The sequence below is a fragment of the Sphaerodactylus townsendi genome, linkage group LG04 (genome assembly GCF_021028975.2).
Source record: "Sphaerodactylus townsendi isolate TG3544 linkage group LG04, MPM_Stown_v2.3, whole genome shotgun sequence".
NCBI lineage: Eukaryota > Metazoa > Chordata > Lepidosauria > Squamata > Sphaerodactylidae > Sphaerodactylus > Sphaerodactylus townsendi.
Window position 1 is genome coordinate 131,891,427 of NC_059428.1, and position 26,681 is coordinate 131,918,107.

General features: G+C 42.6%; 1 pseudogene; it reads left to right on the top strand.

Moving 5' to 3' along the window:
* Positions 1-217: 217 nt before the first annotated feature.
* Positions 218-2,039, top strand: LOC125431895 (annotated as a pseudogene).
* The last annotated feature ends 24,642 nt before the right edge of the window (positions 2,040-26,681 follow it).

Sequence of the window (26,681 nt, forward strand, 5' to 3'; positions counted from 1 at the left end):
AGTTAGTTATAGTCTAAGGTGCCAGTAGAGCTGGGAAACTGTAATATCTCTTTTGTATAAGGTGTACAAGGTGTTAAGTTTAAGGTGTTACAGACTCACGTTTAAGGTGTTACAGAAAGTGGGGTCCAGATAGAGGACACCAAAGGAACTAAGCACAGACAAGGTGGACTTTCTTCGAAGCAGCCAAGGAGTGCCGTGCAGTCACAGCCAAGTCAAATGCAGAGCTTGCAGGAACTCTCAAGCCTTGGCTGTAGCTGCTGTGAATGCTTGAAATCCAACCACTGCCAAGATGCCAGAAGAAGTGCATAGACAAGATCAACCAATGGAGGAGGATGTGGAGACTTTTGCCTTTCAGGCAGAGATAGCCCAGTTGATGTCGTTGATCATCAACACTTTCTATTCCAACAAGGAAATCTTTCTCAGGGAGCTGATTTCTAATTCATCTGATGTTTTGAATGAAATTCGATATGAGAGCCTGACTGATCCAAGCAAACTGGATTTTGGAAAAGATCTGAAGAGCAATCTTATTCCTAACAAGCATGACCGTACCCTGACTATTATAGACATGGGTATTGGGATGACCCAAGCAGACCTGGTGAACAACTTGAGTAAAATTGCCAATTCTGGCACCAAAGCCTTCATGGAAGCCTCGCAGGTTGGTGCAGATAGCTCCATGATTCGTCAGTTCAGTGGTGGCTTCTACTCTGCCTATCTGGTTGTGGAGAAAGTGACCGTGGTCACCAAGCACAGTGATGATGAACAGTATGCTCAGGAGTCTTCAGCTGGGGGCTCATTCACTGCCAACCTGGACAGTGGGGAGCCTCTGGGTCATGGGACAAAAGTTATCATGCATCTGAAAGAAGATCAGACAGAATATTTGGAGGAAAGGTGAGTCCATGAAATTGTCAAGAAGCATTCTCAGTTTATTGACTATCCAGTAACTCTTTTTGTGGAGAAAGAACATGATAAGGAGGTGAGTGATGATGATGCAGAAAAAAAGGGAAAAAAAACAGAAGAGGAGAAGGAAGAAAAAACAGAAGATAAGCCAGAGATTGAGGATGTTGTCTCTGATGAAGAAGAAGAAAAGAAAGAGGGCGACAAGAAGAAGAAAAAGAAGATCAAGGAGAAGTTCATTGACCAGGAAGAGCTCAACAAGACCAAGCCGATTTGGACTAGGAACCCAGATGACATTACTAATGAGGACTATGGAGAATTCTACAAGAGCCTGACCAATGACTGGGAAGACCACCTGGCAGTAAAACACTTTTCAGGGGAAGGGCAGCTGGAATTTAGAGCACTACTTTTCGTCCCAAGGCGGTACCTTTTGACTTGGTTGAAAACAGAAAGAAAAAGAATAACATGAAGTTATTATGTGCGCAGAGTGTTCATAATGGATAACTGTGAAGAATTAATTCCTGAATATCTGAACTTCATGCGGGGTGTAGCGGATTCAGAAGATTTACCTCTGAATATCTCTCATTAAATGCTGCAGCAGAGCAAGATTCTAAAGGTGATCCAGAAAAACTTGGTGAAGAAATGCTTGGAACTCTTTACTGAGCTTGCAGAGGATAAAGAAAACTATAAGAAGTTCTATGAGCAATTCTCTAAAAACATTAAGGTCGGAATACATGAGGACTCACAGAATCTCAAGAAACTCAGAATTGCTGCATCAGGGGATGAGATGGTATCCCTGAAGGACTACTGTACACAAATGAAGGAGAACCAGAATCATGTGTATTACATTACAGGTGAAACCAAAGATCAAGTAGAAGAAGCAAGCCTTTATTGGCATAGACAAAGATCAAGTAGCAAATTCTGCTTTTGTTGAGCGTCTTCGTAAACATGGTTTGGAAGTAATAAACATGATTGAGCCCATAGATGAATATTGCGTACAGCAGCTAAAGGAATTTGAGGGCAAGACCTTAGTTTCAGAAACAAAAGAGGGTCTGGAGCTTGTTGAAGATGAAGAAAAACAAAAGAAACAGGAAGAGAAGAAAACAAAAATTTGAAAACCTCTGCAAGATCATGAAAGATATCCTTGAAAAGAAAGTACAGAAGGTTGTAGTCTCCAATCAATTTGTGACTTCTCCATGCTGTATTGTGACCAGTACATATGGCTGGACTGCTAACATGGAGAGGATTATGAAGGCCCAAGCACTTAGGGACAACTCTACAGTGGGCTACATGGCTGCCAAGAAGCACCTGGAAATCAACCCTGATCATTCCATCACTGAGACTTTGAGGCAAAAGGCAGAAGCAGATAAGAATGACAAGTCTGTGAAGGACCTGGTCATCTTACTGTATGGAAAGGCTCTCCTCTCTTCCAGCTTCAGTCTGGAGCAGTGGTGGCAAACCTTTGGCACTCCAGATGTTATGGACTACAATTCCCATCAGCCCCTGCCAGCATTGTCTTGGGAAGAAAGCTGTGCAGAGGGCCTTCCCAGGATGCCTTTTTTTTAAAAAAAAAAACAACAACCCCAGGATGTCTTGTTTAGGCTTTGTGGAATGGACCATAGAGTTTCTGCTGATTTCTTGAAAGTCATGGCAGCACTTTCATATTTCTCCTGGAAAGTATGCACCCATTGCTTGCCAGTGCAACCGTCCATTTCTGCTCTCTCCCCCTTGAGTCCCACTAGTTGACCGTTGCTAAATGGCAACTCTGGGCAGCAAAGTGATGATTTTCAGATATTAATTAAACACCACAAAACACAAAAAAAGAAAGAGAAGCCTGAGTCCAGTCTTATAATGCCATGTTTTAAATGTTCAGAGGAATAGTTACCTATTGGAATACACACAACATGGTTTGACATGGACTTCCTCTGCAAAGTCTTCCTTGGTTTTCTCCCATTCAAATACTTTCCAGTGTCAACCCTGCCTAGTTTCTGAGATACAATGAGATTGGGCTCACCTGGGGCACGCAGGTCAGGGCTGATAGGTATACTGAAATGAAAATATCGAACATTCAGGGCTCGAATGTGCAACTTCTCGGGGGGGGGATCTGTTTTCTTTGGTGGCATTTCTACGCAGCACTTTTCAGGTGTGAAATGCGGGCTCATTGTGCCTCCTTGCACCAAAGCTCTACAAAACTTCTATTTATTTCTTCATCTTGGACTGAAACTTGTCAGCATCACTTAGAGGTTTCATGCACAGTTTTCAAAGATGCACAGGTGAAGGCTATCATGGTTTTCTACCACCTGTCATTCGGAAACTTGCCAAGGAATACATCTTTGCTAAAGACTTCTCAATTGGTCCCTTCTGGAACACGCTCATCGTTGCTGTCATAGTTCTAGAATAAATGCTTTCCCTCTGAATTATGGTCTCCATTTACTAATGAAAAAGGAATGGCTGAAAGGATACATCATTACCTAACAGCCTGTTAATGCAAATGATCAGCACCTGTATCTTCACCATAAAAGAACTCTGGGAGGGAAAACTGAAGGCAGAGAAGCCCTCGGTGTTTCACTATTCACTTGCTCATAACTGTTCCCTTCCCAACTGTACCTCTGGCGTCCTTTCTCCTAGCTAGAACTTCTGTTTCCAGAACAGTAAACATCTAAAGCAGGGGTCTGCAACCTGTGGCTCTCCAGATGTTCATGGACTACAAATTCCATCAGCCCCAATTGGCCATGCTGGCAGGGGCTGATGGGATTTGTAGTCCATGAACATCTGGAGAGCCACAGGTTGCAGACCCCTGATCTAAAGGATGAAACAAGCCATTTGAAACACACAAAAAGGACACTCTTCATACATCAAAGTCAAGCAGTGATATAACTGAAGGTTTAAATAAATTTCTAAACCATAAGGTGACTTGCAGAGTTGTTTTAATTTTTATTTTTTAAAAAAAATTAAACATATTTTAATTAAAAAACATGTATTTAAATTATAATTTGTATACAAATCTATTGTTTCCAGTATTTAAAATATAGACATCATAGCCAATTCAAATTTTCAGAGGATCAAAAGATGTGGATTTTCTTACATATAAAACAAGAATATGAGACACAGTTCTGTTAACTTGGATGCTCACACACTATATTGTGAGCCTCATCTGATTCAAACACATTTTAACAGTCCCTGTTAATTTTATTATGCTGGTCTAACATGGCTGCCCTGTTTTTAAAATGCCACTGTAACTGCTATAAGGAAAATCCAGCATTACTATTTTTCTTTTCATATTCAGTTGCAATAATACACTAGAACCAAACTAGCTTGATTGATATGAGAGCCAGGATGCAAAGGGCTGGATTTAGATGAAAAGAGGCCCTCAGCTATTTCACTTGTGATCCCCCCCCCCTTCCCAATCCCCCATCCTCACGATGAGAGGAAGATGGAAGGGTGTTTTAAAGTTGAGTAAAGTCGAGGAGGAGGATGGGTGTTTCAAGTTCCGCAATTCACAATTCCTCCTCTAAAGGGTGGACATAAGGTGTTATTGTTAAACACTATAGTAATTGCAGGGGGGGGGGCATAAATGTTAAAATTAACACTGTGGAAAAAATTGCCATAACTGAACTTTGTAAACATTTGTGGAATAAGCAGGAATTTTTAGGAAAATAAAATTGTAAGTTTACTGTTATATCCTTTAAAAAATCTTGAGGCTACACATTTTATTTCCCAGGAAATATTAATATGATGATCATGACTAACTGACAATGACAGTGTGACACTTTTAGATCCTACTTTATGTTGTAATTAAACAGTTGATTCTTTCCAGCCAGCCAGGCGGCTTCAAAGGAAGTGATATCATCTTCTTTTTACCTCCAGGGGAAGGGAGAGGGGGGGATGGGAGGAAGGGGTAGGGGGAAGGGGTAGAGGGAGTTTAGGGGGAAGTTCTTCTCGCCATCTGCTTTTAACAACTACTGTGTTGGTTTTAGCACAATAGCAACATTAATTGTATTTTTAGCACCTGTGCAAAGTCGGTTTAGTACAAATAGTACTATATATTTTATTGTTATATGTATTTTAATGTTTACATTTTAAACTGTGTGTTGTGACCCACCATGAGCCCCGCGGAGATAGGGCGGAACAGACAGACAGACAGACAGACAGACAGACAGACAGACGGACAGACGGACAGATAGACAGATAGACAGATAGATAAACTACAATAATCAAATACTGTTCTGTTCCCCAAGTCAACTATATTAGGTGCCCTGTACTTGGCCAGAACACAGTGGGAGACTCACAGACAAAGGTGTAACAGTTCAAAAAAAGAAGGTTTAATTGCATAGAGGAATTAAGACCCTAACTCCTCCCAGGAGTTGCTCCCAGAAGTACTTGCTTGATTGGAACAGCTTGAAGCTTGTGACCTTGATTCTTCCTTGACTGCTTCTTCTTTCTTCTTTTTCTGTGACCAATATTAATTCAGAACAACTTTATTTCTAGAAACTTCCAGAATAGAACTGTACATACAAAACTGCATTAGTCACAATAGATTTTACAGCAGATTCTGTTCTATGGTAAGAGTGGAATTTAGAATCCCTTTTACAGTATAAAAAAACTAAACATCAATACCTTGGAACTTTGAACAGGAAGGTGTTAAAGACATTCCAATATTTTCAGTTCCAGTACCTAGCTACTAGGTATTGTATGTTACGGACGTTCAGTTATAAGAACTTACAAGGTTTAACATCAACATCGCATAACATAGAGTTCGCGACTTCCTCCCTTTTTCCTTTCCACTGCCATTGGCACAGTAATCAATATTCCTTACTCACTACTATATAAGATTATACAGTGTTATACATTAAAAAAAGGATATTCCCTCAATGGCATCTCACGTTACCTTTAAAAAAGCAATGTAACGAAAATAAAGGTATAACGTCTCCAAAAATAAATACAAAGAGGGAATGCAGACAAGTGTCATCAGACTTTTTGGCAGGTCACACTCATAATATACAAAATATAACTTATTCAAAGCTGTCATGCCACCACAGAAGCCTTTATTATTTTCATTGTTAAGGATCAGTTGCCCATAGATAGCATGGGTTTAGTCCTCTGTATAGTCTTCTAAGGGAGAGAATTTTAGTAAGCCCCTGTCCCTTTAAGAAGTTCCCCAAGAGGCAGTCTTTCTGTTATCTCCCAGCCCCTGTTTAACTCAGTTTAGTTCAGTACAGGTGCCCAAGGAGTTAGAAGGCAGAAGTATTTTGCCATGTCAAAGGTGTACAGAGAGCACAAAGTTTCTTCCCAAGACATCCTCAGAATGCCTTATTTTACTTCAAGGCATCTTTTTTGGAGAATGCTACGAAGTGCACTGGGCAATGCTTCTCAATGCTTCTGAATGGGCTATAGACCTGTCCTCCATCATCCCATTGCTTTTCAATGGGAGTCCTTCTGGCGGTGAAAAGGCACCCAGGATCGAAGTCTGCAGAGCAAACGTCCTGGGGCAACCTTCGGCAAATGGTGGCAGGAAGAATTCCTTCAGCAGCACACAAAATTTCAGCTGCAAGCTGAGGTGAAACTGACCAGAGAGTAAAACAGTCAGGCAGGAAACAGCCTCTTTTCTCCTTTGACATTTTTGCTGTCTGGAAGCGGCTTCTTTTTAAGGCATCCCCTGGACATCTTATTTTGGGAGTGCAGAGTGAAAAGAGGCAGTCATCTCTTTTTAAGACATCCCACATGTGTCTTTTTTGTGCTGTGCAGAACAGGGCTATGGTAAAAGGATAGAGTTTCTGACAATCCCCAAAGCAGACTGGCTTCACCTCTGAATTCTCCCTAGAAATCGTGTCATGCCGTTGCCAAACAGTTTTTACTTCTCTTTTAACTCTTCTCCCATTGGCTACAGGAACAGCTGTGGGGAAGCCAAGTATCGCTACATGGGGCAGGCCAGGCCAAACCACCTCTGAACATCTCATCTTGGAAACTTACAGGTTCCCCAAAAGGTTGTAGCAACTTGAGGTCCCTTTCCACCACCATAAACTTCAGAGGTTAGGAGGTAAAGGCTGGGTTTCTCTACATCCTCCAGCTTGACAATATTCTAAAGTACAAGACTGATTGGACTGGAGAATAGAGTACAGCAGCCCTCAGCATCAAAGGATCTCTGCTTTGTAGTCTCTTCCGATTGCTTTCATATACTTAAGTATATCTCTTTCCTTAGAAGTGGTAACTTCTAATAACAGCAGCAGAACTTTTATCTCAGTATCATGGGGGAAGAGTAGATAATTTGGGTAATTGAAGCTGAACAGTACACGCAATTACTTTCCGTTTTAAAAGGAAGGCAGCTTCAAATCCAGGGTATATTTTTCTATTAAATGTAACTCGGTTCTCCTGTGGTAGCAGTCTGCTGATGAATGGAGGGCAAATCCACTTTCCTCTGGGCACAAATCCTCTCTGTGTAATATAATAAATGAGCAGAAAACAATTTCTTCTAATTTGAGATAATTATACTTATGTATTGGGTAGAAGCCTTCATTTTTATTCCTTCATTGGCTAGACTTCATTGGTCCAGTGGTGCCTTAACGGCTAGCAATCTTTGTTCCAGCTTGAACATTCATGAGTCAGAACTCGCTTCCTCAGATGTGATGAGAAGAAATAAAATGTCACCAATTTGTATAGAAAGTTATAGAAGGAGGAGGAGGAGGATTTGAGCAAAGAGTGGTTTCATACAATAAATCAGGTGAGACTTATAAATAAATCTATGTGGGGGCCTGAATCTCTTAGGTAGTTTAAGGAATGTCGGGAGAGGTCAACGTTTCTAGCCTCACTGACGTGCAATGAAGAGAGACAAGTGGAAGATGAGAACTCCTGATATCTTCCATCATTCCTTGGGAAACTTGGAAAGAAGTTTTGGAAAGAAGTTTCATTTTTGATCAACCAGTCACATAGAGGCAAAAGATAGTCATGTCCCTGAGCACCAGCTCAACAGAGTGTACTTACCCACACCATTCATTTAAATTGTTTTCAGGCAGGAAATAAAATGTTTCCTCCATGGAGTTCTGCGTTGTTTTCACCCCCAAATGTTTTATTTCCAGCCTCAAAACATTTTAATGAATCTCCATTTAAAACAATTCCCTGGCTAGCAGAGGCGTATCTAGGCAGACTGGAGCCACGGGGACAAAACCTGAATTTGGCGCCCCCCCCCCACCTCGTATGGGCAGCCACCCTCCCCCACCACAACCAAACAATGATTTTTTGCACCAGCTCACAAAACACCTCCCACCCCCAGCAAAACATACATGGCCCCACCAACTCTCTTTCCTAATTTTATCCTCACACCAACCCTTTGAGGTAGGTTGTTAGCCTGAGAAACAGCTCCAAGCCAATGCAAGTGTGTATTAAGCATGTAAAACTGTCACAAATCACCCCCAGCAAAACGACTGAAAATGTACAAATTTTTACAAATGTTTTATGAGGTTTGTGCAGAAAGGGCCAGTGTATACACATCAAGTCAGTGCTGGAAAATGCATCCCAACAAAAGCAGCTAGGCTTCTACTGATCTGAGGTGTGTTGGAGAAGGGGAAGTGGGGAGGTTGACTGTAGTTTGCTGTTCCCAATGTGGTGTAATGTCAGGGGGATGCATACCTTAGTACATGAAAGGCACTTTGAAACTACGGAATCACCAAATATCACCAATCAATGCCTCTTTGATCTATGCAACTAGCCTGCTATATGCCATCTGTGCATTCTTTCCTTGACCTATGTTTTATGGCTTTGCATGCTTTTTAGTAAACTAGGCATCCCCTGCATCCTCTGTCTTGTGAGAAAAGAATTATAACTGTTATCTTGTTGTAATTCCACACAGTAAAATTCAGTTTCAAAGTGGATTGAAAGTGGATTGAAATTGCATTATTCTGCATGTGCGGAAGGGGCCTTAGTGGGTATGGGGCAATATAGACAAGATGCCTATGAATCCCCACTTGTACCAGTAATTCCCAATCCAGTTAGGAATGTGCAAATATGCCTGTTCATATGGGAATATAGCCCTTAGTTAGATTTGAGATGATTTTTTTAGTAAATATGTTGTATAACACTTGCAACTTTCTAGGGGGTGGGGGGAATGAGTCCAATTCAAGATTATCCGAGGTTCCCACAGAGAAAAGATCAGTAATGACTAGGATTGCCAAAATCCACCTAGAGCCAGGAGATTTCCAGGAATTGCAATTCATCTCCAGGCTACAGAGACCAGTTCCTGAGGAGAAAATGGCAATTTCAGTGGGTGGACACTCTGGCATTACGTTCTTCTGAGGTCCCTCCCCTGCCAAAATCTTGTTCTTGCCAGATTCCTCCCAGAAATTTTTAGGAGTTTCCCAACCCAGTGTTGGCAATGCTGGTTGTTTATGCACACTTTAAGTAAGTTGTCCTGAGGACATCTTCAAAAGAACCACCTTATTTTTTTTCTTAGTGCATAGCATAAATAAAATGTCTTTAGGCCATTTTAGAAAAAACTGTTTACTTTTTTGTCTGTGTAGCAGACTTTTTTTTTAAAAAAGTTCCTGTCTTCCACCCCCCTTCCCCCATTAGAGCACTTACTTTCAGTTTCACAGCAGCTGCACCCACCATTTTCTGCAGTTTGAGAGTCCCAACAGTTGCCATTTCCTGCATTTGTTTTTCATGGAAGTTTTTTTCCTGCTTGCAGCTCATTCAATTGCTATTTCCTTGTAAAATGTGTGTGAATAAAGTTTGTTTTCCCTGGTGATTCAGTACACATGATCCCCCCCTTTTTGGATTAGCGGGAGCTGGATTTGTAGCTATGACAACATGTATAAAAGAATTGCAGCTGCTCAGAGGACAGGTCTCCTATAATGTCCCAAGAGAAGCTCTTACTTTTTTCTTAATAAGTCTCAGTTGACCCTTTAGTTAGTATGGGTTTAGTTCCTCTTGTGTAGTGTTCTATGGGAGGGAACTTTAGTTTGTCCCTGTAAATAGCCCCCTTGAGCAACAGCCTTACAGTAGTGCTCCTGTTCAGTTAGTTATAGTCCAAGGTGCCAGTGGAGCTGGAAGGCTGTAATATCTCTTATGTATAAAGTGTAGAGCATTAAGTCTAAGGTGTAACAGAAAGTGAGGTCCAGATAGAGGGCACTGAAGGAACCAAGAGGAAGCACAGACAGAGTGGACTTTCTTGGAAAAAGTCAAGAAAGGATCAAGATCTCAATCTTCAAGCTGTTCCAGTCAAACACCCTGGGAGGAGTTAGGGTCTTAATCCTTCCATGCAATTAAACCTATTTTTGAACTGTTGCACCTTTTCTTGTGTGTCTCCCATTCTGTTCTGGCCGAGTATAGGGCGTGTAGAATATTTCACTTGGCGAACAGAACATCTTCTGCCTGTTTGTGTTCATACAGCCAAGGAAGAGATGTCTTAAAGATGGCTCCTGGGGGGAAAGTCCCCATTTTAGTGTTGTTGTTTTTTAAAGAAAACCATTACCACACAACAAATGGGGTGCAATGTAACAAGGAAAGTACCAAAAATGCATTGCACACCTCAGGCTGATGATTAGTAGTCAACGCCATGTATTCAAATATTGTATAATCAGAATTACTAATATAACTGTAAATCATACATCAGTGTCTCTCCAACAATTTTGCAACCTCACATTCGAGCTATGTCCTTGTACATTAGAGACACTGCTGATTTTATTGTCAAATTGGAAGGCACTCCTTGTCTCAGAGGAACACATTTAGTCACAATGGATGTCACCTTATTATATACCAACATTCCACATGAGGAAGTTAGGGCAGTCCTTTATAACGTATTGCAAGTAAGAAGTGATGCATTATCTCCTACACATTTTTTTGGTCAATTTAGAGGAAATTATTCTTGACAATAGTTATTTCAAATTTTTGGATAAATTTTATTTACAAACTACCGTTTTAGGTATGGGTAGCAGTTTTGCACCCAGTGCGACCAATTTATTCATGGAAGACTTTGAAAACCGATTTTTCTTTAACAATAGTCTCAATCTGTTTTTTTTTACTTCTATGCTCTTTTATAAAAGGTACATTGATGACCTGGTTTCAATTTGGAACAATTCTTATGGTGGGCTTATTCTTATGGTGAATTACATCCCACCATAAAATTCTCAGGACATGTTAGTAATGAACAAATAGACTTTTTGGATACCTCTGTTTATATTTATGTTGATGGAAACCGCCCTGAGCCTTCGGGGAGGGTGGTATATAAATGTAACAAATAAATAAAAATAAATAAAAAATATTGACCAGTCATCTAAAATTGCATTTAAACAATTTCACAAACCGACAAAAAGAAATAGAGCCTTACAATTTAGATCCTTCCACTTCAAACATTTGAGATATAATTTACCTTTCAATCAACTTATGTAATTCCATAGATAGTAGTAATTTTTTACAAGAGGCAAAACAGATCATGGAGCATTACTACAATAGGGGATATTCCCAATCAGTATTAAGGACAGCCTGGCAAAGAATTAATAACATTGACCAGAAGGCCTGGCAAAGTATTAATAACATTGTTGCAGGTGAAAGATAGAGAAACAACAGCTAAGATTACATGGGCTATAGATTTCAACATTGCAGCACCAGATATTAAAAAGATTATTAATAAATACTGGCATATTGTTTCAGACTTGCTGGGCTGCAATAACCTCCCCACAAATAGGTTTAAGAAGAACAGAAAAACTTAGGCAAAAACTTATACGGGCAGATCTTCTACCGAAACCGAAAATCAGTCCCATATTGGTGGGGCACTATGTATGTGGACATTGTGCTCGATGCCAACTTTCTATGAACACAAAGTCATAGACATTCCTTCTATATCTATGCAGTGGCGTTTAAAACAGTTTTCCAATTGTAATACTGCATGTTGTGTTTATCTAGTGGTTTGTCCTTCTAACAAAATTTACATAGGTAAAACTTTACGTCCCTTGAAAACTAGAATCTCAGAACACAGAAGTGCCATCCAGATCCAAAAGGAAGATGCACCTTTAGTTATCCATTATAAAGAAATGAATCACACTGACAGAGATCTGAAGTTTTGTGTATTACAACATTTTAATAAGTCCTCAAATAAAGACATTAAAAACATATCTTACAAGCTGAAAATCAGTATATATTTAGGTTTAGGAGTGACATTTTAGGACTCAACAGAGAGTTTGATTTTGCTAGTCACTTATGAATTTGTCTGCCTTTGATAATACAACTTATTAGCCTTTAAGTTTAGTCCATCTACAATGGGTTACTATAGTAACATCATAGGTAGATTGAAGCAGGTGATACGAATTATAGGTCTATATAGATAATTGGCTCCAGCTGGTTGGAAGCACAATAGCCATTTGGGCTAGAGCAGCTCTGTTAAGAGAGAAAAGTAAGTGTCAGTTTACATTTATTTAGTCATTATTATTGATTGAGTAAAGCACTGAATGATAATACGTTTGTTATTGTAAATTGTATTAATAGTTAATGAAGAAATTGTGTACTAGGAAAATAATAATGTTGATTATATGATTCATCTGTACTTTATAGATAGAAGTGGCTGACTAAAATATAAGAATGTTGTTTGACTGAAGAAGAGGATGCGAAAACGCTGTTAAACGTGCAACACGTTTTCAAATTGTATGGCAGACAGGCATCGCACCGGAGCTCTCTCGATACACTCAAGCCAAAGAGACCTCCGAGTCTGACTTTTAAAGAGCCCTTGACATTGGACTGCAAGAAATTGATTGGACACTGATAGAAATATGGACTATATGTATACATGCCTACAAAAAAAGCTATGTATGGTGATATTGACAAGATAGAGTGAGCTTGGTTTGGATATTATTGTTTACATTTAAAGTGAACATTTAGTAAGCATTATATGAAAAAAATTGTTTGAGAGATACTGATGTACTGATATTAGTAATTGTGGTTATACAATATTTGAATACATGGTGTTGACTACTAATCATCAGCCTGAGGTGTGCAATGTGTTTTTGGTACTTTTGTTGTTTTTTTAAAGATCCTTGAGCTGAAATAAGGTGAACGGGGGGAAAAGCTGTGCGGACTTCCTCCCCAAGACACCTTTTTTGAGGTCTAGTTTTGCTGTGCAGAAACGACCACCAGCATACAAGTTTCTTTGAAAGACTGTTTGTGTTTCCTTATTGTCCTCTGCAACATGCTTTCTGCTGACGACTTGGGAAGCAATCTTAAACAGGCCTACTCAGAGATGTGTGCAACTTTATTCAGTGGGGCTGACTCCCTGGAAAGTCTTTGTAGGATTTTATCCAAGGAGATCTAAGAAACCCGGTCAGCAGCTCTGGTGAGCTAAGTGACCCACGTAAGGGTTGCTGGCCTCCAAGGGTTGCTGATCACCTGGAATGACACCTGATCTTCAGACATTAGAGATTAGTATCCAAGAGAAAATGGCTGTTTAGAGGGTGGCGCTTATAACCTGCTGGGTCTCTGTCCTCCCCAAACCTCACCTTCCCTGGCCATCACCCCAAATCTCGAAGAATTTCCTAAATGACAGCAAGCAACTCTGTTCCCAGAGCCTCCGATAACATCTTCTGTAAGGTCTTCAGGAAATAAATGAGGCTGAAAAGAATTCCCCGAGGCTCACAGTTTTGAAAAGCCAGTCTTTTGATGTCTATCAGCATAGAAGAAAAAAGGAGCGTAAATAAAAACCACTCTTTGAACTTCAGAGTGCATCCAGTTAAAACTATGCTTTGCAGATTCGCTTTCGCTTCTTCTCCCAACTCTTTTTTAAAAATTTAATTATTTCCGTTAAAAGTGCTTTCAATTTATCAAAATATAATCATCCCTAATATCAGACGGAAGCAGCAGAAGAGGAGGGAAGATTGCTGGGCAGGGAGAATACTGAGGCCTGCTGGTTTCTTCAAATGAGAGATAAGGAAGTTATAAATTGTCAGTTTTTATCTTAATTCAACTAATTTGGATCCTTTTAGCCCAATCTAGTTGGAATCACTCTAATCCCGTCAGTTTTAATTAACGCTTACGTTAATCCTATTCTTTAATGCAAGTTAAACTATATGGACATGAAGAGCACCATTATTCTCCAAATCCTGTAAATTTCTGAGGTGCTGATAGCAGTCTGCTTGAAATGGCATTTGGTAGCTACCCAGCTCCGGGTTGGGAAATACCTAGAGATTTTGGGGGTGGAGCTTGAAGATGGTGGGGTTTGGGGAGGAGAGGCCTTCAGTGGGGTCTAATGTCATAGAGCCCCTCTCCCCAAACCCACCCCATAAAAAATCTATACCTACATCCCTGGCTTGCAGGGGCACATTTTTAAAGTTAGCGGCACCAAAATTACTGGGGTTACCCCTTTGAGGAGCCAAGGCACTGCAGAGCAGAGAATCTTGGGCAATTTCTTGGGGTGCCTGTCAGGGACATTTTTTAAAGCTACTGGCAATCAGGGATGGGGGCACCCCCTTTAACTTTGTACCCCCTGAACCAAATTTCACCAAACTTGGGTGGTATCATCAGGACACTCACCAGATGAAACCCTGAAAATTTAAAAATACATTCCTGACAGGCATACCAAGAAGTTTGACCAGATTCTCTGCTCTGCAGTGCCTTGGCTCCACTGTGAGTCTCCTGAAAGGAACCAGCCAACTATGTTAAAGTTTGGATGGCTGGGCACAGGTTCTGTGGGCATCAGGTTCAACTGGGTGCCCACAGCATTTGCCTCTCCCAAGCAAACTTTAGCAAAGTTGGTTTCAGGAGACTCATACCAGCAGCTCTGCAGGAAATTAGACACCCCTACCCAGAACAACCCTCCCCATAGCCATCCCCCCTAAATCTCCAGCACAGAGCCAGCTGGGTATAACTCAAGCCCCACTGAATTCGATGGTAGGAAAAGTTAATTAATTTTTCCCATCATAGAACTTGCTGAAGAGCCTGGCAGATTCTGTGCTTTGCAGTGGCTACATTGTACCCAACGTTGAATTTCTGTGCAGGCTGCACATTTTTGAAGATAGAGGCACCAGACTTTCAAGGTGGTTCCAGGAGGTCTTCCTGGTAATAGCATACAGTCTTGGTGAACTTTGCTTCTGGGGGTGGGGGGGCAGGTTGAGAGAGTTCTGAGAGAACACAGCAAGAAGGCTTCATGTGTAGGAGCAGGGAAACAAAATAAGCCTTTGCGGGGCCCATAAAATTGAACCCCCAGAAGCAAAGTTCACCAAGCCTGGATGCTATTACCAGGAGGGCCTCCTGGAGCCACCTTGAAAGTCTGGTGTTTCTATCTTCAAAAAGGTGCAGCCTGCTTACACACAGAGAAATTCCCCATTGGTGCATTTTTACAGCTAGTGAGACTGTCCTGATACCCCCCGAGTTTGGTGAAGTTTGGTTCAGGGGGTCCAAAGTTATGGACCCTCAAAGGTCTATCTCCTGCTAGCTCCCATTGATGCAGCTAACTTTAAAAATGCACCCCCTGCAGGCACAAACACCAAAAATACAAAAAAAATTAGACAGACCTGAATTTTTGGGTATATCTGAATATGTTATTTGCCTTATTCGGGCATGCAGATAATTTTATGCCCGAATAAATCCAAATCTGAATTTTACTGAATTTCTAGGGTATTGACCAAGCCTAAGTCTAACTTCAGAGGTGTTAAGCCCCAGTCTAAAAAAAAAATTTTGGGGGGGTGTCCATTTTTACATGACCTACCCGCTAGAATGATTTGGTTAACAGTACTCCATTTGAGCCAGCAGCATCATTTGAACCTAATGGTGTTGGGGGGAGTACATGTTTTGATGTGCAGGCTATGAGAAATGAAACACAGTAATACTTAGGGGAGATGCCTGATCCAGGGAATGGTTACCGAATTCATGGTAGCCATTAAAGCTACCTTTACTTATATTGGCGGTTGGTAGTTCCATTAAGTCACAGCCAACCTCTGGTGACCCCATAGGGTTTTCAAGGCAAGAGACATTCAGAGATGGGCTGCCATTGCCTGACTCTGCATAGCAATTAGCAACTCTTGACTTCCTGATCTCCCATCCAAATACTAATCAGAACTAACCCTGCTTCGCTTCTGAAATCTAATAAGATGGGGCTAGCCTTAGACATGGAGGTTAGGACAAAAAAAACACAGAGACTGTTTGCAATTCCCTGCCTCTGCATAGCAACTGTGAACTTCCATGGTGGTTTCTCATCCAAATGCTAACCAGGGCTGACCCTGCTTACTTTTTGAGATATGACAAATTTAGGGTCGTTTCCCCACTTACCTGGGTGAGGGGTCGCTGCGCGCTACTCCCAGTGCGCGTCATTTCTGATGCATGCCCGGGCTTCCCCACGACCCCGCACTCTGCGCGGGGTCATCAAAAGGCGCTGGGAATGTCACACACTGAGGGGGCGTGACAGTGGCAGTGTCGGGGCGGCTGTGTTGTTGCCGCCCCTGTAATGGGGAGTGCCGGGGGACCCCGCACTACTTGCCTACAGTAGCGTGGGGCAGAAGGTAAGTGGGAAAATGCCCTAGGTTAGCTTGGGCCATCCAGGCTAATTAATCCATACTTCAGGGGAAGTGTAGAACATTGCTGCAGATCAGCAAACAGTGAACACTCATTTAGCACACCTTCTTGATTTTCGTGTCTTCACTGTGGTGTGACAAACTAGATTTCAGACAACAGAATGGAAAATATCACCATATATTGGGTGGAACTGGTTCTCCTAGCTGCTGAACAGAGTTTGCGTTTGCGTGTGTGTGTGTGTTTTTAATGAACTAGAAGTTTCCCAGACCTTAGAAATGATGGTCATTATAGACCTGGTTCCTGACAGTGAACAATGGGTAAGATCTTTGGCCCTTCTGCAGACATTCACCACCAATCTGTGACTGCTAATGGAAGACATAAAACTGTGGTCTTCGAGAATAGAATGAGCCTCATGCGTGCTCCCTGGTGCATTGTTATTTCACTTATATTTTACTAAAATGAGACACGCAGTAGGGTGTAATGCATCTGGAGGTCATTAAAATGAAACTTGGTAATTTCTGAGCACAGAGACGGTAACAAGATTGACTTCGTTATGTGCAGAGTATTCTGTGTAATTGCTCAGTTACTATAGATGGATTTCCAGAAAGTCAGAAGTGTTTTCGCCTTTGTGCAGCATAGGAAGATGGAAGACGTGTGCCGAACAATCTAACATCCATAAATGGGGATTGCAAAGCATGACATTGTTCCCAAACATGAAAGTACTGAGATGATGTGTAGGATTGTTAGCAGATGTCTGTGTCTGGGGCTTGACTCAGATGTTGGTGACCGGTACATAGTGTCAGGGTCCTACTGGGAAAAGTTATATTTACCTCTCCATTCTGCCATGAATTCCAGTTCACAGCTTGATGGAAAGAGGAAAAACGATTGATTGGCTGGAAAATCCATGTGTATGCTCAAATGTATGCTCAAAAGGGAGTGGCAGTCATTTTTAACTGCTTCAGAGGGATACGGGTATATATATTTGCAAATACATGCATTTAAATGTCTTTGGTCGAATCCCCACTATTGTCTTAGCCAGGTTTCAGAACACAAACTAACCAGGTTTGAGGGATGACCTCCCCATTGCTTGTGTGGCAGATTCCATTTCTGGTGCTCGTTTTCCCCGTTAATCTGCATTCTGGCAGGACCTGGTTGCAAGTAGCATAGACCCCACTAACACAGTTCAGGGCTGATCCAAGGAGAGGGATGAGGGTTGAAACCCTGACTTGTTTCCTGCCGTGGAGTGTGACACGGAATTTGGGCAACCAATCAGCGTTGTGATGTGTGCACAACCTTTCCTTGGTTTCATTTCCGCTTTTGTGATTGGCCAGCAGAAGGGGACGTAAACATTAAACAGTTAAACTTGTAACCTTAAATCATTAATGGTTTACACAGGTAACAATTGACTGTTTGCACAGTTAACCAGTTAAACATTAAACTTTTACACACTGGTTTTTTTATCATGCCCCTACAATGTACGTTTCCACAGTGGGAACAGGTCCCGCCCCATCAAGGCACGCCAGCCAATCAGGGGAGACCGGCAAAGCGAGCTAGCCTGGTAGTGGGGATTGCTAAGAGTTTTGCAACCAGGTGTGTCTGCTGTGTGCTCGCTGCGGTGGGAAGGGAGAAACTCCAATGAAGAGGACATGGTTTCACAACGAACAAGTTTGGATCTGTGTGCAAATTTCAAGTGGGGATTCAACCTTAGTCAGGGCCCCCAAAGTGGTGTTTTTGCCCACCAAAGCTTTTGATTGTCTACTGAAGATTTTATTGGCTGTATGCATTTTTTTTAAAAAAAATTTTCTTTGGCAGCAGCTACCACCACAACACAAAGATTTTCATGGTGTGACTAAAAGTGAGCTGCAACAGCCATTTTGTGGCTGACTTACCACCTGTGGCAACAAGAGGTAGACATTCAGCGTCCTCTTCTCACCAGGCCTCATGGCTTGGGGCTGTACCGAAGCTCTGAGTAGAAGAGGTCAAGAGGGGAAAGATATTGGAGATCAAACAATGGGCCCTGCTGTACATGGGGAGAGGGCAAGTGTGAGACATGGCCTACCTATAGCAGAGCCATGAAGAGTTGCGATGGGACCTCTGCTTTTTGTAACAACAGCTAACAAATCTACAAGTGGCCTCCGTGCAACTGCCAGCAAGGGCCCTGGTGGCAGCCAGGGTTAGGGCAGGTGACAATCAGCCCATGGCTCCTGGAACCAGGCCCAGGCCCCAGGCTTTGCAAGTGCCCCACGCACCTGCCAGACAAACGGGGTGATGGAGGAAGAAGAACTGAAAGCCAATGAGGACCCTGAAAAACTCCCCTACTTCCTCGTGCAGGTGATCTCCTACATGCCAATGATGAGAGATGAGTCCGAGACTGACGTAGAATGGGTGCATGTGGTCGAGGCACTGCTGGAAGGAAAGGGCACCACTTGGCTGGTGGGGCTATTTGAAGATAACATCCTTGAGCTGCAAGATTTCAACCGGTTCATGTTCTCTCTAAGATACCAGTTCAAAGACCCCTTTCAGAAGATAATGCTTGGGCGCAACTCCAGTGTCCACACCAGGGAATACAGGGGAACACTATGTGTATCTTCCAACAGTATTTACAGGATGACTCTTCAGTAAGATTGTGGACAGAAGCTGAAAGCTAGCATGTGCATTATGCCCACTCTGGAGAACTGAATGGGAAAGGAATCCAAGTGGTGATTTCCAATTCCCCGCCCACCAGAACCTAATATCGAGAAGAACATGCCATGTGACACTCATTCCTCACACTGTTTTTCCCACACATACCAGCAGCAGCCAATCTATGAGTCCCTATTGTGACTTAGTTGCATGATGTCAGTAGTTTCTCTATTGTGGACCCATGCCATTGGCTGTCCTTGATTTGAAGAGCGACACTTGCTGTGATGACACTAAATCACATGATTTATAGATGTTGTAGCAGGGAGATGGAACATCCTTTAGAGAGATGGCTTTCCAGCGGGATCTTCATGAAGGCAGGACATGTTTTCTCTGGCCATCAAAGGAGGATGAGGGGGGTAGGGTTGCCAGATTGGTAAACTCCTGGACTATTTGGAATGGAGCCTGGGGAGAACAGAGACCCCAGTGGAGCACAATGCCATGGAATCTACCCTCTAAAACATCTGTTTTCTCTGGAGAATTGATCTCTGTAACCTGGAGATCAGTTGAGAATCCAATTTGAGCTGGCTATTGAGTCTGTTTGGTTTTTGATAAGCAGCTGTGAATGCCTGCCATACTGATTGGCTTGGGTTTTCCCACAGTTGCACATAGGCAAAGACACTGCCAACTCAAACTGATTGGCAGCCATTAAGGTTACCGGGAGCTACTCAGATGGAGACTGAAGGGTTGGCTTTTATTGAAGCATAGCATTTATTGACGATTGGTTCATACTATTCATGAGTGATTTAATGAATGATTTCATTGTCTGTTTAAACAAATGCCTACTCAGCTGAGTAGTTTACACAGAAAGCATTGGGGTTGGGGGAGGGAACTCAAAATAAAACCATGTTCTATTTGAAAAAAACCTAAATATAATTCATTTCAGTAAGCAATACTACAATGATTAATCAATTTCCTAGTCTTTAAAAACGACCTCAGTTGTAAGAGTAAGTAGCTGTGGTAAGCAACTGTGTGCAAATAGTTCCTTGTTCCTGTTTTTTTTTTTTTAGTGAGAAAGCAGAACTTCCAAGGGAGGTGTCTGTTGTTCTCTGAGGAAACGCTTCCACAGAAGAAAATCTTAGGCTCATTCCACATGGACCAAAAACAGCGGTGTGAAAACGGTGTGAAAACGGTGTAAAAGGGTTTATACTGCTTTCACACCGTTTTCACACTACTGTTTTTGGCCCGAGCGGAATCAGTCTTAGCTTCTCGGAGGACCCAACTGCATCCCATTGAGAAACACTGGGTTGACCTGTCTTCCGTGGACCAACTTTGTTTTTTCTTACTGCGAGAACTGGTCAACCCAATGCTTCTCAATGGGTGACAGACCCATGTTTTGAGTGGCTACGATTCTCTTCTGTGGAGCTACAAAGATAACTCCTACAAATAAAATTAAAATATTGAAACTAGATATTGCTAGTATTAACAGGATCAGCTGGGTATAACTATGTACTTTTTGGCCTGCAAAGGTGCACAGGATTGAAGCCTGCAGATCAAAGGTCCTGGGACAACCTTCCGCAAATGGAGGCAGGAAGAATCCCTTCAGCTGCACAAAAAATACTGAGCGCAAACTGAGGATGAAACTGACCAGAGAGAAAAACAACCAGTCGGGGAAACATCAGATGCCTCCTCAGCTCTGCATTCCTCACTGCCAGGAAGGATATGTCTTGCAAGTAGTTTAGGGGGGGAAAGGTGTGCTTCGAAGCATTTCTTTAAGATGTCTTGAGCAGAAAGAAGGAAGTCTTTGGGAAAAGGCTGTGTAGAGTGCCTTCCTAGAACGGCTTTTTGGGGGTTCTCTGGACATCTTATTTCACTTGTGTAGAATAGACCACTGTTTGTAGATATTTGCAGTACTTGGGTCACTAGCTGTTGCTGTAGCAACAGCACCACCGCTTGTTTTCTCTATATCAGGGGTCTTCAAACTATGGCCCTCCAGATGTTCATGGACTACAATTCCCATCAGCTCCTGCCAGCATGGCCAAGTGGTAGGACTCATGGGAATTGTAGTCTATGAACATCTGGAGAGCCATAGTTTGAAGACCCCTGCTCTATATGTTGGTGCTCAGAGCCATAGCGAGGGGAAACTGTGCCCTGGGCACATGTGTGCCCTCCATCCCTGCCACTCCCCCGCCCACCCCACAACACCCCTGCAATGCCCTGGCACACCCATGCCCCACCCATGCCCTGCCAACGCACCAGCGCATGCCCAGTGCAAGACACCATTCGCCCCCTGGGTGCTATGCCACTGTTGGTGCTTCAAGCCAATCAAGTATCACGATGCAATGGGAAGCTAGATTTGGCTATGGGAGATATCGAGTGTAAGCAGTGTTTCATGGATGATGTTTATCTTGTTCTGAGTTAGGGTTGCCAGGTTCTCTTGGTGGGGAGGCAGACTTGCTGGCAGCAGTGAAAGACTTGCTGGCAGCAGTGAAAGACCAATGACATTGCCAGCGATGTGGGGATGTCACTTCCAGCATGCCCTGGAAGTGATGTCATCACATCACTGGCAACAGAGATGCTCTGATATTTGGACCAAAACTCTATGGTAGACTTTTGACCAAATATCAGAGCATACTGCATTGTAGGCAACAAGATGATGCCACTTCTGGTGCTCATCAGCAATGGTATAGCGGTCACACCAAGCTAGCCCCCCCCCCCCACTGCTGGTAAGTTTCCCTGCCTGCCAGCTGTTTGGCAGTGGGGGTTCAAATACTTCCACCCCATTTTGTGGAAGTCCTCCAAAAGTTTCCAAAAGGAGGGAGCTTGGACAACTACTATGAGTTTCCCTGAAAAACATGTGCTTTTTTGGCCTAGCTTCACAAACAAATAAGCCAGAACTTCACAAGCATGCTGAAATAAAACTAGACCAGATTTTTTTTCATAGTGTTATGATGTTAGCAAGCTTTCCATTAACTTGATCCATCTTTAAGCCTCTGTGATTTCAATGTTGAGTGAGTTAAGCATATGCTTAATTTTCTCCTCTTTGAGGTCAATGGGACTTAACTTTGGCTAATTATGCTAGAAAAGATAATTAGGGTGGATTTTCTCATGCTTTAAATTGCTTACATTATCCTAGAATATCTTGCGGGTCAGGAAATCTTTATAGCCATGACTCTGTTGGGCCTTCGTCCTTCAGAAATGAATTTTGTATCTAAAGACAACTCCTGAACTTTTAAACATTCTGTGTTTGGGTAAGCAATAAGAAAATAACCTGGTTGTCCTCGCAGTTAAAAATATCTAAACATATAAACATACAGGCAGTTTTTGCTTAATTCTGCCTCTTCATTGTCTGGAGCTTCATGCCCATCTGGCTGCTAATATGTGTTTAATATCCATTCCAAATAGGATCCCCTCCTCTTTAAGAGATAAACAAAACAAAGCCTAGTATTATAAGTCAAACGTGGACAACCAAACTGGAGTGAACTTCTAAATGCATGTAGAGCATGGCTTTTTTGGAAGTGAGTCTCTCTCTCTCTCTCTCTCTCTCTCTCTCTCATATTGAAATACATTACGAAGCAGTTCCACATGCAAGGAGAATCTGAACAAGAGATTCCTTTCAAATGCGACAGGCAACACCTGATGAGCTTCATGAAAGAAATTGCTTTAAACTTTTCATACCCACCTTTCTTCCTTACAGAACTTAAGGCAGCTTACTATGCCGATAAAATACATCAAATAAAATAAATACAATACGAAAAGATAAAAATTTAGAACTGCTGGTTACTTAGTAAAATCTGGTCGAAGGAAAACATCCACAACTGTCTTGTAAACTGCTTTGAGGGGGGCCAGGTGCACCTCCTCAGGAATTGTGTTCCATCACTGCGGTGCCACTGCTTTTTCTAGTGGATTCCACACAGCACAAATATAATGTCTTTAGGATGTTATAAATAGTGTGTTGGGGAAGAACTGTGCACGGCTCTCTTCCCCAGAATTAGTTCAGTCCGTTATATTTCTCTCAACCTGGGTTTAACAAAAATTGCTAAACTTGCCCATCCCCCTCAATTAGGGCTGAGCGGACACAGGCGGGAAACACTTTATTTCTCCCGCCCAAACCGCTTACTTTAATTACTGCTGCTCACACCCACCATTTTGTGTGCTGCAGCAGATTCTCTGTGAAGATTCCCCATGAAGGTTTCCTCTGCTTGCAGCTCATCTACTTGCGATTGTGTTGTAAAAACTCGATGAATAAAATTTATTTAGCCTAGTGATTTCCTGCATATGTCATTTTTCCTTTTGTTTTGTTTTGAGAGGGATGTCTGCAAAGCTATGGCAACACAAATATGTGCAGATTGCAGCTACTCTAATCGTGTCACTGTAGCTTTGCAGACATCCCCCTCAAAACAAAACAAAAAAACCAACATGTGCACAGGATCCCTAGGCTAAACAAACTTTATTCATCTACTTTGTACTGTAAAATAGCAAACAGATGATCTGCAAGCAGAGGAAACCTCCATGGGAAATCTCCATGGTGACTCTTCTGCAGTACACAAAATGGCTGGCGTCACTGTGAAATCGACAACAGCTTTGTGCAGCAAACAGGCAACACTGACAGACAACACTTGAGTTCTCCCGCACTGTGGGAATATAAAATCCCCAAATGGAACTTTTTATAACATCCAAAATATGTTACGTTTATGGTGTGCAGAAACCTCTGCTACAGAATCCAGATTTCCCTTTAAAAAACGTTTGCTCCAAAGGATTTTCGCTGTTTAATGTAAGTATGCCTTTTTAAGGATTCTAACAAAGGTTGAACACCCTGAGAAGACAAAAAAAGCAGTTGGCCTGCTCCTTTCAGAAGTGCACATTTTGCCATAAACGTAACTGACAGCCTGCACAAGTATAAGATTTCTATTTGGGTTGAGTACCAAACTGTGAAAACCGTGCCTTGCTTATGCAAAAGCACTTCTTTAAGGCTGACAAAATGCCAGATCAACTTGTCTTTGGATGCTCAGGCATGTCATTGGTAGGTCCAAAAGCATATCAACAAGATAACAAGGTGGCATGAAGTACGGGAGACGTGGCTTCTGTTCTAAAGAGCCTTCTGGATGAAATAGAAATACAAAACAGGAGCAAACGCTGTCAGAGCTAAAATCACAAATGAAGTGTGACAGGGAGGGCAAGAGAAAAGAATCACGTACGCAGACGTTGCAATCAAAGAGATTTAAGTTGAATAAGACCTGATTTCAATGTTATTCTTAATTAGGCGTCATGCTGAAAGAAGCCTCGGCCTTGCTGTTGTGGCTGTCACCTTTTTTTTAGAAAGTGCCGCTACAGGATGAAGGTAGAGGATTCCATAAATGCTTTTTAACCACCACCACCCACCCCCCAAATCTTTACACACAGAAAAACAGCTTGGTCGAGAGAAGACCATACTGAATTCTTCAGCCTGATATGGTCGAGTTGAGTGTGCATGGTACTTAAATGTAGGACCATTAAGTGGCAAGAATTGGGGCAAGGGTTTCTCAAACCTGTTGTGCTTGTGAGCATATTTGGAATTCTGAGAGTGGGAAAAACAAAATTAATGTCGTGAAGGGCACGATGCGCGCACAGCCTTCTCCCCCCCCCCCCATTTTTGCACCGAAAACCAACGTGTACATGTCGATTTGAGGCAACGGGGGCAATACAAGGGAGCAGAGAATACAATACAAAGGATTTTCCCCAACCAACCAGTAGTGGCTGTATAACACAGTTGGTTAAGTGTTGCACTGATGGCCAGAAGGTTGTTTGTTCAAGTCCTGCCAGGGACGAGGAAGTTTTTATTTTATCTTGGCTCCTTAAAATGCTGGAGAAAGTCACTTCCATTTTGCGCCACATTCATGATTTGAGGCATAAATCCCCAACTCTGAACACTTTAACCCTTTTGTAGTTGTGGAGAGGGGAGTGGGGGAGTGTGTTGTGTCTACCTCGCATTCACTTAATGCCGAATCCACAAGGGCACTTTTCTTCGTTTCTACTGGTGTTGTACTTCTACTTAAGCTGCATTTCCCCCAGCCAACCAGTAGTAGCTGCATAGTACAGTTGGTTAAGCATCACACTGATGGCCAGAAGGTTGCCTGTTCGAGTCCTGCCAGGGATGAGGAAGTTTTTATTTTAAACAGAACTACATGAAGGCACGTGGAAATGGGGCTTTGTTTTAATTGCCCGTTTCCACATTCCCACATAGGCTCATTCTGTGCATGCTCACAGAATGGATTCGTCCTTTGGAAAATAAAAAAAATCCCGCCCCAGCACAACGGAGCAGCCAATCAGGATAGCCCCTGAGTGGATTGCACATTTGATCCGCCGACAGTGGGGACTCCTGCGTGGCTGCTCCGTTTCTGGGAACAAAGGGGCAGAAGCTGCAGTGGCGACCATGAAACCACGCTCAAAAGGTCCCGAGGCAAACCAAACAGGTTTGTATCTTCTTTTATTTTTGAAGTGGGGAATTTACCAGGGTTGGCCCTGGTTAGTACTTGGATGAAAGACCACCAAGGAAGTCCAAAGTTGCTACGCTGATGCTGACAACCACCTCTGTTTGTCTATTGGCTAATAGAGTCACCATAACTCAGCTGTGACCTACCACCACCATACCTGATTTTTGTGGGGGTCGGGGGGATGACAGGACAGGACTACGACTCCCAACCAGAGGTGGGATCCAGCAGGTTCTCACAGGTTCCTGAGAGTAGGTTACTAATTATTTGTGTGTGCCGAGAGGGGGTTACTAATTGGTGATTTTGCCACGTGATTTTTGCCTTAGTTACACCCCTCCTCTCAGCAGTAGCACACAGAACTTGAAGCAGTCTAGCAGGAGGTGCACTGGCGTGCGTGGCAGCCTGCGCCTGTGTACATTCATTTCCTGCCCAAGGACCGGCGCAGCCGCTGCGTCCTTGCCACAGCCCCGCCCAGGAATGCCCTGCCCCTGGAATGCCTGGCTACGCCCCCATTGTTCCCCTCCCAGCCCCATTGGCGCTACGCCACAGTTTGAATCCCACCACCATGGGAACCTGTTACTAAAATTTTTGGATCCCACCACTGCTCCCAACGTCTTCTTTTGCTTGGTACTTCTATATACCATTACTTCACTCATGTCATGTAAAGAAAAGGAAGACATGTATACCGTCGCCTGCTGCATCAGATAACTCTCCAAAAGCAAAGCTGAGACAGGTGAAAAAAGCTTTTTCACCTGTTGACAATAAAAGCACCCTCCTTTTTGGAAGGTGTCTTTTTACACAGCACAGCATTCATCTAATCCCCTCATACCTATGCAGAGAGGCAAAGCATGCATATATTTGAAATTTTGGTTTGGTTGCTTAGCATTTATGCTGGCACAACGCATTAATACTGGCACCCATGCGTGAAGATTCCAAATTAACAGAAATAAACACTGTATCTGGCCTGCTGCAAAAATGCGATCTGAGAAACTGAAGCAAGTCGGAGGAATGCGCCGGAGCACAACGGCATTACTTCTGACAGCCTTCATATGTGATAGGCCAAAGCATTAATCCACTTGTCTCCCCTGCTTCCTATCACATGCAACATTGTTACATTTGCTGCCATTTCATTAACTGAAATGAGGAAAGAAGAACCCTTGTTCGCGTGGCGGAGTTTAGTATTGTAAGTTATCATGCTGGAACCATAAATACAAA